The 16,084-nt window shown below is 50.6% G+C and overlaps 1 pseudogene; it reads right to left on the bottom strand.

Annotated features, from left to right (window-relative positions):
- Window positions 1-3,694: 3,694 nt before the first annotated feature.
- On the bottom strand, window positions 3,695-11,235 carry LOC102266091 (mitochondrial carrier homolog 1-like; annotated as a pseudogene).
- Between the last annotated feature and the right edge of the window lie 4,849 nt (window positions 11,236-16,084).

Below are 16,084 nucleotides of genomic sequence, written 5' to 3'. Positions count from 1 at the left end.
TCACTATTTCCTGTGTGTCTTCCATAGAGACCCATCGTAAAGGTGAAGGTTACACATCCCCCTCATTTGGCCAAGCCAGGTGTATACCTGCAGGTACCCCTTCAATCCAGTTGGCGAGGCAACCCTGGCTTTCTCCCAGCCCAGCTGCACACGAACGTTGCCAGAGGGCAGCCTGCACCGCTGTTGTTCAGTCGCTCAGTCATGTCCGACTCTCTGTGACCCAAGGGACTGCAGCATGCCGGGCTTGCCTGTCCTTCACTATCTTCTGGAGTTTGCTCAAACTCATGTCCATTGAGTCAGTGATGCCATCCAAACATTTCATCCTCAGTCGCCCCTTTCTCCTCCTGCCCTCAATCTTTCCCAGAATCAGGGTCTTTTCCAATGAGTCAGTTCTTCGCATCAGGTGGCCAAAGTATTGGAGCTTCAGCTTCAGGATCAGCCCTTCCAATGAATATTCAGGGCTGATTTCCTTTAGGATTGACTGGTTTGATCTCCTTGCTGTCCAAAGGACCCTCAAGAGTCTTCTCCAGCACCACAGTTCGAAAGCATCAGTTCTTCAGTGCTCAGTCTTCTTGATGGCCCAGCTCTCACATCCATACATGACTACTGGAAAAACCATAGCTTTGACTAGATGGACCTTTGTAGGCAAAATGATGTCTCTGCTTTTAAATTCGCTCTCTAGGTTTGCCATAGCTTTCCTTCCAAGAAACAAGCATCTTTTAATTTCATGGCTGCAGTCACCATCTGCAATGATTTTGGAGTTCAGTAAAATAAAATCTGCCACTGTTTCCATTTTTCTCCCTTCTATTCTCCATGAAGTGGTCTTTATTTTTCAGCCACACGTCACAGCTTGTGGGGTCTCATTTCCCCAACGAGGGATTGAACTCAGTGAAAATGCTGAATCCTAAGCAGTAGACCATCAGGGAACTCCCGCTTGGGTTTTAGTTTGAATCAGAGGTCATTTTCGGGTCTCCTTCCTATATAATTATGTCCTCATCTTCTGATGAGTGTTTATCCCAAGAATCCCACCTCTTGGGGTTCCAGTTCTCTCTTTCACTTCTGTGTGCTTCTCCTGTTGTATTTTCTTTGGCAAAACGTCTGAGGTGGGGAAGCAGCGAGGTGTCTGGATGTCCCTCTCTAAAGCCTGCACCTCTTTTGTCGTCTCTCGTACCCTGCTGAGCTGCAGTGCCTCTTCTGTGCTAATCCTCAGGGCCCACAGTAAAGGCCATGCAAAGCTGATAGCTAGCTCACTTTCTTTTTTCCACTTTTGCTTTCCCACCGCTTGGGTTAATACTCCTAGTAAGCCCTCTGGCATTTTCCTGGCACCCTGTGCTCACTCACTGGCCTGGAAGCATTCCACAAACCTCACCAGGTCACCCTGTGTGGGAGTAGCTTGCCAGCCTGGGATTCCCCCACCAACAACAGGCTCCCTCACCCCAGCCCCCTACACTACCCCTTTGCCCATTTCTGTGTCGTTTTCAGTCTCCTAGCTGGTTTGCCAATTGTTGGCTACAGGAGGTAACAAAAACCAAACTGAGAAGTATCTTTTTTTTTTGGCCCTGCCTCAAGGCTTGCAGAATCTTAGCTCCCCGACTAGGAGTCAAACCCAGGGCTATGGCATTGAAAGTGTCGAGTCCTAACCACTGGACCTCCAGGGAAGTCCCTGAGAATCAGGCATCCTGAGATCAAAAAAACAAGGCAGGCTGCTTCATATAATTGGTGGATCGGTTTATTCTAGGGTCTCTTCCTCACAGGGTGGGGACAGACAATGAAATAGAAACATTTGCAGCTGCAGTATTCACTACTGAGGACCCACTGGGGACAGCGTTATGGTTAACCTAGGGGGTGGGGTACACGCTTGGAAACAGGAACTTTTTCTAAAAGTTACCCATGTATAAACCCAAGTCAAGGTTTATAAGTGGGTAGCTAGTCTCATGGGTACCAGGAATAGTCAGCAAAGGTCTTCATCACTGTTTGGAGACTAACAGAGCATAGAACCACATGAACCTAACAATTATTAAACAGCATCTATTACTACAAATCCCTTGATGACAGAGAAGTGATGTGCCACACAGTACATTCCTGGCTAGGGTCAGTGGAAGGAAGGACAGGAGAAGCTGAATGGGCCCAAGATAGTGTCAGTTATGCTAACAGTCATACTGTTATAACATGACAATTATCACGTTACCGAAAGAGTGCGGGATCTGGCTGCTCACTGCTCAAAAGCCAATAAACAAGCCAAGTTGGCGGAAAGGAAAGTTTGCTGTATTTCAGATGCTGGCAACTGGGGCCCGGGGTGAGGGGCGGAAGTCTATTCAAAGGCCGACTCCTCACCACTGGCAGCCAGTGGCAGGAGGTTTATAGACAGAAGTATAAGTGAAGTCATTCAGTCGTGTCGGACTCTTTGCAACCCCATGGACTGTGGCCTACCAGGCTCCTCCATCCATGGGATTTTCCAGGAAAGAGTACTTTATAGATAGAAGGAAGGGGCTACCTGCAGAAACAGCACAGTCAGCTCTGACAGTCACCTTCATATCGGTCATCAGTGGTCTGACCAGTGTCATCTTGATTGTTTTAGGGACAGTTAATCTTCAGGTCCAGGGTTGGTTTGTTTCCCTTTCTTTGAGGCCATTCTCGGAATTGTGGCCGCTCATGTGGTCAAGTGGTGCATTCTGGTCATCATGTAGTTAACTTCTCCACCTGGGGTTTCAGCATCTATAAGACAGCTCACAGGATATGACTCAGAATATTACATATAGCCACTGAGCAGGAACTGAATATTATGTATAGCCACTGAGCAGGAACTAAAGATTCTTGACTATGCTTAATGACTACATTATTACTGTTTGGTCTCCTTTGTTTTTCACATGTTCTCATTTCTCTGATTGAATTTTTTCTTTTTTTTTTCCCAAATCACCACCAATGCATTTATTTATGGGAGAAAGGGTCAGATCTTATTAGGTACTTTAAACTGGATACGACTAGAGACATTGGTCTGCCTAACATCTGAGAGTTCACGATTGCACAGATAACCATATCCTGCACGTGAGGCATCACCGTGGGGCATCACCCAACCTTGACCTTGACCAGGATTGGCTGGGGGTGAGGGGGGATACATTCTGAGCAGTCATACGATTTCCCATTTAGAATGTGCTGTCTTCTCAGACAAGTAGTGTTGAGAAAAACAAAGATAGGCTCCTAGCCAAGGCCTGGACGTGATGGCCCTGGTGAAAGGGGCTCACATCCTATATACAAAGCAAGAGGGCGAAGCTCCCAGCTGAGCTGCGCGATGAGAGCAGGGGTGACTTGAAAGGTGTGAGTTGGGGGTGGGACCTGAACTCATGAGCCTCTGCCCATGCAACGTGGGCCTCCACAAGCCTGTCTCTGGCCACTGCACGAGGCAGACTCGGGAAATCTGCAGAGTAAGAGTAATAGGGGAAATCTGCCCCCATTCCCCAGCTCCACCCCACCTTCCCTGGGTCTAAGAGTGCCCAGTCCACTGGACACAGCCTCACCCCCACCCAGTCCCTGCTTCTGGACAGACGCATGGGAAATATGGAAACACGCCCAGCCATGCTAGAGCACCTGTAGGTGATTCTGGGGTGGTCGTCTGACAGGTGCCCCAAGATGATCAGACCTCACCTGCGGTGGCCAAGCTGAGACAGCGTGGTTTTGCTTTTTTAGGTGATTCAGCTTACCCCAGGGCAAACCACGCTCCTGATGACACCCGGTGGAAAAGCAGGCTGGAGCCTTGGAAGAGCTGGCCCTGCACACTCAGGTACTTCCAGAGGTGGATCCAAGATTTGAATACTGGGGACTAAGGAGGGAGCCCAGCCTGCAGCCCGCAGTCCTTCCTGGCCAAGAAATCACCAACCAGCAGGAAGGAGGAGGTCAGCAGGCTCACTGCAATCCCCATCAGAAATTTGGTGTCAGCCCAGATGGCCAGTGCCTGGCTGAACTGGGAACCTAGATTCTGGTCGTTCCCCAGCCACCCCCCCAGGGCATCACTCACGCTGTCATCCACTAGGTAGGCACTGATGAAGTGGGCCAGCAGGTTACAGCCCCACAAGAAAATCTCCCAGGAGGTGGGGGTTTAAGCATATAAAGAATCCCAGCAGGCCCTCTTCTTTAAAAATCTTCCCAGTGGAGGTCAGCACACCACTGGACTTGGCCTCCCATCCCACAAACTGGACTATGCAGCGCGCCGAGACGACTTGCAGGGGGAGGGCCAGCATGTGCGACCACCCATGGCATCATCATCGCGTAGGAGGTCTCCTTCAGCACCTTCTTCAGAGACGTCTTCATGTCATTCTTGTTGGAAACCTGCTGGATCTCATCTGGTACCTTCTTCCTGCTGCCCTGGGTCACTGTGGAGAGGGCATTGGACGTCAGCCTGGGGGCTCAGGCTAGGAGCAGCCCTGTCTTTCCGTCCACTCACACGATGTGCTTGGCGTGTGAGGTAGAGGACCTTCCTCCCCAGCACATTGGTCCCAGTGGTGGGGGGGCCTCGTCTCATGACCCACCTGGATGAGCAGCAGTCACGCCCAGTGGTGACTGAGCACCATCACTTCTGCACCCAGCGCCACGAAAAGAGCCCCAGTGGGCAGGGTGTTGTCCCCGGAGCCCAAGTCCCCAGACATGCCGTCCGTCCTGTGGGCGGAGGGCTGCGCTGCAGGCTGAGGGGGGCACAGAGGTGCAGGCTGTGGATCCTGGAGCCCAGGCCTCGGCTCCCGCCGCCCCACAGCGAGCTCTGGCTCCAGCTCTGGCTCTTGCCGTCCCTGCGGCACCGCCGGGAGCCTAAACTTATTCTTTGAACAAGTTGTCCACAGACAAAAGGCAGGCAGAGGACCTGATGGGGAAAGACCATAGCACCCTATTCCCTTTCAGTGATTCAGTCCAGTTCAGTTCAGTTCAGTTGCTCAGTCGTGTCCAACTCTTTGCAACCCCATGAATTGCAGCACACCAGTCCTCCCTGTCCATCACCAACTCCCAGAGTTTACTCAAACTCATGTCCATCAAGTCGGTGATGCCATCCAGTCATCTTATCCTCTGTTGTCCCCTTCTCCTCCTGCCCCTAATCCCTCCCAGCATCAGGGTCTTTTCCAATGAGTCAACTCTTCGCATGAGGTGGCCAAAGTACTGGAGTTTCAGCTTCACTATCAGTCCTTCCAATGAACACCCAGGACTGATCTCCTTCAGAATGGACTGGTTGGATCTCCTTGCAGTCCATGGGACTCTCACACATCTTCTCCAACACCACAGTTCAAAAGCATCAATTCTTCGCCACTCAGCTTTCTTCACAGTCCAACTCTCATATCCATATGTGACCTCTGGGAAAACCATAGCCTTGACTAGACAGACCTTTGTTGGCAAAGTAATGTCTCTGCTTTTTAATATGCTATCTAGGTTGGTCATAACTTTCCTTCCAAGGAGTAAGCATCTTTTAATTTCATGGCTGCAATCACCATCTGCAGTGATGAAGAGCCCAGGAAATAAAGTCAGCCACTGTTTCCACTGTTTCCCCATCTATTTCCCATGAAGTGATGGAACCAGATGCCATGATCTTAGGCTTTCAGTGATCATCCCGGCTCAAATGATCCGTTAAAGTAGCCAGTTGCCATCCCAGTCTTAAGTCTGAAATTTAAAAGTTACTTGAATACAATGTTGAACAATCTGAAGCCTGGCTGTCTCTCAAAACTGTGAGAAGAACCCTTCACAGGATTGATGTGCATTAACAGAGCTAACTAATTTCTCATGCATAGCCCCACAGTCTCTACAGTTCAGTTCAGTCACTCAGTCGTGTCCGAATCTTTGCGACCCCATGGACCACAGCACGCCAGGCTTCCCTGTCCATCACCAACTTCAGGAGCTTGCTCAAACTTATGTCCATCGAGTCGGTGATGCCATCCAACCATCTCATCCTCTGTCCTCCCCTTCTCCTCCTGCCTTCAATCTTTCTAAGACATTGGACAGGAAAACAAGTTGGACATGCTCATGAAATTTCTTGCTTTCACCTCTATCATGTCTGATCCTTAAATTCATTTTTATGATGGAGTATAGTAAGTATTTCTGTTTCTACAGCTTCAGGGGAGAAAAGACAGGTCTTCCCCATCTTTCTGAGGCTTATTTTTACAGAAGTTGAGATTTTCATTCTTAGGGCCAGGCACTGGAATTTTGTTAGTTAATGCAGTGAGAAAGAGAAGGGTTGAGGAGGCCAAGTTCTAGAGGGAGAGAAGAAAAAAAAATTGTCTAATAACCATTATTTAACCGTACTGGAATCTAGAGTATTTGGTTGTTTTCTACAGTATTTTAGTTTGAGGTCAGAAATATCTTCTTAGAAAATGGAGTTCTTATTTCTTGCTCTCCTCAGTGTGCGTGCATGTGTGTGTGCGTGCGCGTGCGTGTGCGTGCGTGCGTGTGTGTGTGTGTGTGTGTGTGAGACGGGGCAGGGTGATTTTCAAGAAGAAAAGAGGAAGAAAATGCCTTCAATCCACTATCTTGAAAAGACAACCTTGGAGTACTTCCTCCCACCACAGGACTTTGCATATGCCATTCCCTCTGCCTGGAATACACTCCACCCTCATGCCTGGGTAACTGTGTCAGGAAAACCCCTATCTTCCCAGGGAATTTCCTCCATGCCAAGTAATTCTCTGTGATACCAACTAGAATTATGCCCTAGAATTCAACTGCATTCTGACACAATCACCCCAGAGATATAATCAGATTCTACAGGTTAAGGGCTCAGTCCCATAAGACTGCCCCTCTCCACACACTTCAGAGGCTAGTCTGACCAGCCGTCTATACATCAACAGTTCCAATGACCCCCTCCTAGGGTTCGATCAATTTGTTAGAGTGGCTCACAGAACTCAGGGAAGCACTTACTTACCTTTAGCAGTTTATTAAAGGTTATGACAAAGGATACAGATGAACAACCGGATGAAGAGACACATAGTGTGAGGTCTGGAAAGGTCTCGAGCATGGGAACCTCTGCCCTGTGGCACTGGGGTGTGCCTCCCTCCCACAACATGGATGTGTTGGCTCGTCTAGAGCTCCCCAAAACCCATACTCTGGGGATCTTTATGTGGACATAATTAATTACTAACCTCCATCTCAAGCCCTCTCCCCTGGAGAAGTTGGCATGGGGTATGTGTGTGTGTGTGTGTGTGTGAAAATTCCAAGCTTATAGTCATGGTTGGTCTTCCTGGTGACCAGCCCCCAGCCAGGATCCCAGCCCCACCCCCCGACAAGTGACTACAATAAAATGAAAGATGCTTCTAGTGCTCAGTCAGGAAATTACAAGCTTATAGGAACTCTGTGCCAGGAGCCAGGGGTGGATATCAATATCGATATATAATTATTATCTCACAATGACCTTTTTTATTCTGAGTTTCAACTTAAGCATCACATCCTCAAAAGACCTTCCTGATCCCACAGATGGAGCATCTTCCCTAGCTACACCCCTGCACAGTTCCACGAACCCCTTCTCCACAGCCCCCTTTACAGTCATACTCTAATATTTGCTTGTGATTTCTCAGCATCTCTTCCTTAGTTGGCTATATGCTCCCTGAGAGCTGGCTGTGTCTCTCTTTCTCCTATTTTCACAGAACCTGGTGTTTGTTGAACAGATGATGGGAAAATGCTAGAAGGTGGGATCTACCCTCACTCCCTGACCTCCTTGGGGTAGAGAGAAGGGTCCCAGGGAGTTGGCAGCCCTGAGTCCCTGGCTTGTCACAACCTTTCTTGTGACCTTTGCTTTATTTGTTTATTTTGGGCCCTGCTGGGTCTTTGTTGCTGCTCTGGGCTTTCTCTAGTGCCAGTGAGCCGGCTGTGGTATGCGGGCTTCATTGTGGTGTGTGGGCTTCTCATTGCGGTGGCTTCTCTTGGCGAGCACAGGCTCTGGGGTACATGGGCTTCAGCAGGCGTGGACAAATGGGCTTAGTTGCTCTGCAGCCTGTGGAATCTTCACGGATCAGGGATCAAACCCGTGTCTCCTGCATTAGCAGATGGATCCTTAGCCACTGGACCACCAGGAAAGTCCTTCCTTGTGATCTTGAGCTAAATAATTGTCTGTGTCTAAAGCATGTGCCCTCAAAGCCTACATTCAGCGTGGTAGGTTCAGGAGAACTGCAGTACCAACCTTGGCTCCAGGCAACACTCTGACAGCAATTCCTGCCACCTCTCAGCCTCAGTTTTCCCAGATGCAATGACAAGGTGTTGAAGGAGGCCACAGGTCCCCCTGCTTCCTCCTATTAGGACTTTCTGGTCTGCTTCAGCCCCGGGGCCCTCTCCCACAGCCCCTAGTCAGCACATCTGCCCTGATGTCCTCTGTCCCCTCTGCTGGGTCTGGCTCAGCCATCCTCGGCCAGGACGTGGCACACACTTGAATTTTCACACGCAAGAAGGTGATGGGAAGGCCTGGGAAGAACTTGGCTTCCCATGCACCAGGCGCTGTGCAAAAGGCTCTTGGTGCATGGCTTCGCTCAGCTCACCATACCCGAGATGGGGTTATCTGGTGCTTTCTGTTTTGCAGGGGAAAGGTGAAGAGTGTGCCCAAGGTCTGCTGCTAGGAAGGGACGGAACCAGGGTCCCAGAATCCAGCAGCCCTTCCGCTGCTTGCTGTTTCAGGCAGGACACCCCGAGCAAGTTCCCTTTCCTAGGGGCCATCTGGAGCTCTCCCACAGAAGCTCTCGATCTATCTCATTACCCTTACTTCCCCTAAGGGACTGGGAACTTTGATGAAACGCAACTTCAGTTGCTGGTGTCTCCTCCCAACACTCTGCCAGGTCACAAGGTTCACGGCCGAGACTCTCTGGGCGGCACTGAAGGGGTGGCAGTTTCTGGATTCAGCTGCCGCTTGTTGCTGGGATGGAGGGTAACACCGCCTGCTGACCCGATCTAGTGGGGCAGGACCCAAGGATCTCGGGAGGGGAGAAGGTGGAAGCGCTTCATGATACATTTCAGTTCAATGCCATCCCTATTGGCTGGCCCACTGTGGGTTTACTGGGAAACTGTGGTCAACACCACAGACCCAGACTCTGCCTTCCAGAAACCCTGGTAGAAAAAACCCAGTGAGGTTTATTCAAGCTGACCTTCCTCCAGCAACCTGGGGACCAAGGAAGGTCATTCAGAGGAAGTGATGTGAGCCAAGGGTGAGTGGGAAATGAAGTGGGAGGGCACGAAGGAGGATGCACACTGAGAACTGACAATAAAAAAAAAAAAAAGTGTCAAGTGGCAGCCTGGGAGGCCCAGGAGAGTTTGGCTTCTGATCCAAAAGCTTTGGGGACAAGTCCCTGCTTGAGGGACAACGGAATGAGGAGTGATGTGCTGTGAACTGTATTTTAAGAAGATCACAGAAGAGGTGTGGGACATGGCTTGTTAGGCAGGGAGGGACACTCAGGGGGCTGCAGATGCTGGTGCTCCAAGGAGGCAGGAGGGAAGCCCTGCCCTGCTGGTTGGCAGGCGGCAGGGGGAGGCAGAAGGAAGCGGGACGGAGCCCAGGGAGCCTGGGTTAAGCCTTCCCATCTGAACAGGATTGCCTCCAGCTCTAGTCAGAGTCTCAGGGGCAGGGGGCTGGGGCCGTTGGGGGTGGGAAGGGAGTGTGCCAGCCTGTGCCAGACTTGCTTCCCAGCCCTGCTGTCTGGGAGCTGCTGATGATGCCATTGTGCCCAGACTGCCTCTGGTTGACCCCTGATGTGGCCCCACTTCTGAACTTTCCCAGAATAATGAGGGCTTGAGTCCCAGGGCGGTCCAGGCTGCCATCTCTGCCCCCAGGTGGGGCTTTGGTTCCAGAGCGTGTGCGCTGTGTGCAACACAGAGCCTCTTCCACTTCCTTCTGAACAAGCCAGGGGCGGTGAATTATTAGGAGAGAGGATTCTTCTGTCCTAGCAAGTGATTCCAGGCATGGGGGCCAGGGGGCTCCAGGGAACAAAGTGAGACCTAGAGACGCCAGAGAGAGTGGAAAAGGGGTAGTGGGTCTCCTTCCACCTTTCCTGACACCCTTCCTGCCCTGAGCCCCTGGGGCTGCGGCTCCTCAGGCAGAAGTCTTCAGAAATCTCCGCCAAGGCTTCATTCCCACTGTGGCCGTCTTCTGAGCCTGAATCTCCAGTCCGACCTTGAGCTCCAGGTATATGTACAGCCCACCTGACGTCTCCCCTGATGATCCCCTGAAGGTCCTCACACTCAGCGCCTTCCCAAAACCCGTTCCTCCACGCCCTCCCTCCACAGTGAATGGCACCTCTGAACGGCGGGGTGCCCAGGCCAGGGGTCTTCCTTCTCCCAGGACTCCGCCCCCTCTCTGCAGCTGCCACCTCGACCCAGGTGCCTTCAGTCTTGCCGCTGGTCTTCAGTCTCTGCCACTGCCTCCAGCCTCACCTCTTCCTCAGCACCGTCCTGCCATCTGCCCTTTAAATGCTGCCTTCTGGACTTCTCTGGTGGTCGAGTAAGAATCCACTTGCCAATTCAGGGGACATGGTTTTGATCCCTGGTTCAGGAAGATTCCACCTGCTGTGGAGCAACTATCCCCATGGCCCTTGGGGTGAAGTCTGAGCTCCCAATGACCCAGCTCTTCTGGGCCCTGACAACTCTGCAACCGCATCTCTTGCCCTCCCTTTCCAGAACTCCCCCTTCAGCCACTTCGAAGCGCTTGCTCTCCATCAATCCTGAAATACCCCTTGCTTCCCCAGGCCTTTTGAACCTACTGGGAAAGCTCCTCCCCATGTTCATGCAGGATCACCTCTATTCCCCTATCAGATCCCAGCCTTCACACTCCATTTCTAGGGAAGCCTTCCTGATGACCAAGTTGGTTAGGAGTGCCTGTCCTAGCAATGGTTCTTTCATTCAGCAAATATTTACTGCTTGTTTAGATGAGCTAATCCCGGTCCCAGCCATTTTGAATACATCCAGAAACAATCCCAACCACCATCCATGCCTCTAGTACAGCTCACATTCAAATGGGGTTGGGGATGGGTGAGACAGACCATAAACAATACAAAGTGAATAAGCAATTGATCCAGTGTGGGTGAAGGCAATGGGTGCCATGAAGAAAATGGAGCGAGGGAAGCGGGAGGTAGAAGGCAGGTGGGGCGACTGCAGTCCTCACTGGAGATGGTAACCTTTGGGTGAAGACTTTGTCAACAATCTCCAGCCAAAGACTACCAGGAAGACAGGAAAATTATCACCTTGGGTTTCTGACTCGTAGTGAGGGACAGCACCCTCCATGAGGAGCATGGGGACCATGGGGCCACTCAGAGAGTGTTAGAAAGGCCTTACTCTAGGATTTGGACTTGGGTTAGATGGTTTAGAAGGGCTCCAAGAAGCAGGACTTTTCCTATGGATTGGATGCTGTCAAGAGCGGGGGCAATTCTATGACTGGGGATCTTATGAACCTTAATGAGAAGGAGGGACGACCAGCCCCAGGCTACTGTTAACATCAGCATGACACAAGTTTTCCTTATGAACTGTAGGGGGATAGCCGTAACAGATTACCACAAACTTGGTGGCTTAACAGAAATTTACTCTCACAGTTTCAGAGGCCAGAAGTTTGCTATCAAGATGGCAGGGTTGGTTCTTCTGGAGGCTCTGTTTCATGCCTCACTCCTTACTTCTGGTGGCTGAAGGCAGCCCTTGGTGTTCCTGGGCTTCCAGATGCATCATTCCAGTCTCTGCCTCTTCTGCACAAGTTTCCCCTGTGTCTCAATGTCTTTCCCTGTCTCTTACAAGGACATTTACCATTGGACCTAGGGCCACTCTTATCTAAGATGATTGCATATCAAGATGCTTACCGTAATTACATCTGCAAAGACTCTTAGTCCAAATAAGGTCACATTCTGAGTTCCAAGTGGACGTGCCTTTTGGGGTCACGAGTCAACCCACTAAGGGATGGCTGGTCCTTTTAGTGGTTTGGATGCAATGTCCTGAAAATACCAATCAAGTCTAACCATTCTATTGTACCGTTTAGGACCTCTGTTGCCTTATTGATTTTCTGTCTAGATCTGTCCATTGATGTGAGGTGTTAAAGTCTCCTCCTATCACTGTTTTCCCATCAGTTTCAACCTTTATGTCTCAGTATTTTAGATATTTGGGTGCTTCCGTATTAGGTGCCTATATGTTGAGTGTAAAATCCTTTTCTTGTATTGATCCTTTTACCATTATACACTGTCCTTCCTTATCTTTCCTTAACAGCCTTTGCTTTAAAGTCTGTTTTGTCTGACTTGAGTACTCAACTCCAGCTTTCATTTGTTTGCATGGAATATCCTTTTCCATCCCTTCACTTTCAGTCTCTGTGGGCCCTAAGGTGGGTCTCCTGTAGGTAGCATTATTCCTAGGCTCCTGTTTTTTCATCCTGTCTGCCACTCTGTCCTTTGATTGGAGCATTCAGTCCACTGACTTTAAGGTAATTATTCCTTTTTGTAGTTTGGATAACGTTCACGTTTTGTCTGTGTTCAGACATGATGGTCTTGACCCATCATGGTCACAGAGTGGTCTTGTCTGGACACTGATGTTCTGTGAAGCTGTTTATGTGCAGGAGAATACCAAGGCCCAGCTGTGGGAGCCAGGTCAGCCACTGGAGGCCAGGGCCTGCTGTCCTCTTGTTCAACTTGAAGGCAATGAGGGAGGGAGCCATCTGGGGGCAGAGTTCCAGCCACAAGGGCAGGATGGGAGTGTGCCTTGAAGGGCCAGCCAGTCCCTGGGGTGGCTGCGGCAGAGGGAGCACGGGGGAGAAACGTAGGGGGACAGAGAGGCAACGGGAGGGGGTGCAGAGCAGTGTGCACAGTGGCTCTTAACACTGCAGGAAATAAGGGGCCTCGGGAATGCTCTGAGCAGAGCAGTGATGGAGTCCAGTCAACACCAGGACTGCAGTCATCAGCAGGCATGGTTTTGATGGAGCGTTAGGACAAAAGCCTGACTGAAGTGGATTTGAGTGCGAGTGGAAGAGAGTGAAGACACAAGACAAACCAATTCTTTCCAGAAGTTGTACTGAAAAGTGGAGCAGAGAAACAGGAAGTTGCTGGTGAGAAAGTGGAATCAAGAGGTTTTTTGCTTTGTTTCTCTTTGAAAGCAGTGATGGTGCATTTGAACGCTGCTGGGAAAAGTCTGGCGGAGAAACCGTCTTGACGGTGTCAGTTGGAGAGGGCATAACCCGAGGGGAGGGAAGACGGGCTCTGAGTGCAGGCAGTGGCCTGGCTGTGGAGGAAGACCATGGTAACGAGGAGAGGGCTGGGCTGCGGGGGCTGAGGCCGGCCGGGAGACTTCATCAGCAGAGGCTCTCTGTGGAAAGCCTCCCTCCACATCTCAGCGGCACTTCCTGTCAGTAACCTTGCCCCCAGGCCACGAGTGCAGTTAACAGTGTCTGTAGGAGCCTTTAGACACCCCGCCTGGCCCAGGTGTGGAGACAGCACTTGAAGCTCCACAGAACCCAAAGGGAACCAGAGATGGGAGACAGAAGGGAAGGAAATTGAGAAAGAGAAAAACCAGAAAGGGATCAAAATTCAGCCCTGTCTTCCACAGACTTCAGGCACAGGCAGGGGCCGCAATACCCTGTGCTGTTCACAGCCCGAAGCATCAGGGCCAGGTTTGAACTGCTAAGAAATTCACTTGTCAAGCTGAGCACTCTGCAAGCCTCAAGTTCCCAGCTATAAAGGGGGGAACACCACCAACCTCCTCTTGGGTCTTCTGTGAGAATTTAGGGGTTATAAAACACATAAGAGTACCATTAGGGTGCCCAACAAGGAGCCAGATTTGTTTTCCTTCTCCCCGCTCATCTCCCACCCTGAGGGACCATCCTACATCTTCACACCGGTTCCTACAGGAGCTCCGAGAATGGGAGCAGGGCCCCGCCTGCTGGCTGACTCTGGAACTGCTCCTCTGCCCCGGTTCAGAGGTAGAAGACCGCACATCCAATTCTTCCAGCAATCTCTTTCCATGGCAGCAGATACCATGCAAATTCGGTAGGTGAGCACTCAGGCCTTCTTACCACCTCCACCATCACGGGGCAGGGGCCTTAATCCACCCTGACCCCCTTTATTCCTGCAGCTGCCCCTGCCTGGAGTGCCCCCACCTCCATCTGGAAATGTCAGAGGTCCGAAGCTTTCAACGACCCTCACCTCTTAGCGCCCCCTCACTCTCACAGAGAGAACTACTGGGGAACTTTCCCCACATTCTCTCCACATTTGGACTTAACCTCTAGATTGGCTAAACTGTGTGGAGAGAACTGAAACACCTGTCTCCCCTGCTTTGAGACTCACCTGAGGGCAGGAACTGCCTCATTTCTAACACCAGAATCCCATCAATCACTGCCCTACCTGAAACCTCCCCAAGGAAGTCTCCCCACTCTGGGTGGGGGGGGGTGCGTGTCTGTGTGTGTGATGTCTCTAGATTTTTCCCGTATTTATGTCTTCACACATTTTTTTTTCTTACGGGAAAAAAAGTCCTTCACTGGCTTCCTTACACCTTCAAATTCCCCAGCAAAGCTCACAGCATGCGACCTGGCCTCTGTCTTCCTGATTCCTCCCTCCTGCTGAGTAGTCATTCCCCTCATCCATCTTCCACGCATCTCTCACTGGTTCCTCTCCCTGGAGAACCACAGCTCACACTCCTCCATGCAGCAAATCCCTACTTGATCATCAATGCTCAGCGCAAATGTCATCTCCCTAGAGGCCTCCCTGACACCCCAGTCTCACTCATCTCTGCTGTCCTCATCCCGTCTATTCCTCAGTTGAAGCTCTCAGCATCTGAGCAGCAGCACCGTAAGTGTGCCTGCTTCCCTCTAGAAGGCAGGCCTCTAGCGGGCAGGGGTAGTGCCCTGCCATACGCCCAACTCACACGTGTTCGATCCATGTTAGCTGAAGTCCCCACTGCCATCGTTTGCTCACAAGCAAAATGAGGGATCCAGCCAGGATCTCACAAACCCTTCTGACTAAAAATTCTGAGTTGATAATGACAAGCATATCTTAGGCATGCAGTTACCAAGCAGTTGCTCTTGAGCTGTGATCAACCTGTTGTTTTCTGCCAAAAGGTCCTTCTCCATGGGGTTCACCACCCTCTCCCATCCTGGGGAGGTAAACAGGAGTCATCCCCTCCCTTCTCAGCAGAGAGCCCATTAGGGGCATAGGACGCTGGGGAACCAACAGTCAGTTGCTTCTCATCTCTGCATCCCTCACCAGCTCAGTGCTCACCAGAGCAGTGGAGACCATCTGCCGATCCTGGTGGTGAACAGGAGAGGTTTACCTCCCCAGTCATTGGCTAGAGCTGTGTTAGGGGTGAGAGGCAGCTAAGCCCCTTCCTGCAGTATTCCCCTTAGAGGGGCACTAAAACAGGATTGGAATAAATCAGAAATCTGGGTGCCAGGGAAGCCAGGTTTCCGTACCATGCCTCTATTTGCTGTGTAACCACCAAATTCAGCCATTCCTACTTCCACTAAAGTCAAACGGACCTTGGAAAAGAAAGACAGAGCTTTGCAGGCTTGGATATTCTCTACTGAGCCTTGAGACACAAATGAAGTTTTACTCTGCAACTCAAATTCTGAAACCAAATAACACATGGCATAATCTCTTACCAGAAGGATTTTATTACCTAAAATACATCTAAATCTTTTATTATACCTTCTAGTAAGTTGTCCAGTTTGGGAAAAACTTTTCAATTTCCAAACATCTGCTGCTGCTGCTAAGTCGCTTCAGTCGTGTCCGACTCTGTGCGACCCCATAGACGGCAGCCCACCAGGCTCCCCCGTTCCTGGGATTCTCCAGGCAAGAACACTGGAGTGGGTTGCCATTTCCTTCTCCAATGCGTGAAAGTGAAAAGTGAAAGTGAAGTCGCTCAGTCGTCTAGCTCCAGTCTATAGAGCCCGGTGGCAAGCCAACTATGGCTCATACACCCTTCCCCTTACCTCATCCCAGAGGCTGTGTTAACCTGTGCTCAGGCTCTGGAGTCAGAATCCAGTTCCAATCCTGACTTCACTACATGAAATCAGAAGCCTGTTTTCTCATCTGTAAAACAGGGATAAAAACAGTATTCCTTAGGGCTATTAAAATTAAATAAATGCTGCAGATGGTTGCTTGACAGTAGGCAGGTGCTCAACGACTGATTT

Source organism: Bos mutus, chromosome 2 (genome assembly GCF_027580195.1).
Source record: "Bos mutus isolate GX-2022 chromosome 2, NWIPB_WYAK_1.1, whole genome shotgun sequence".
NCBI lineage: Eukaryota > Metazoa > Chordata > Mammalia > Artiodactyla > Bovidae > Bos > Bos mutus.
Note: the sequence above shows the minus strand (reverse complement) of the source record. Positions and strands in the feature narration are given on the sequence as shown.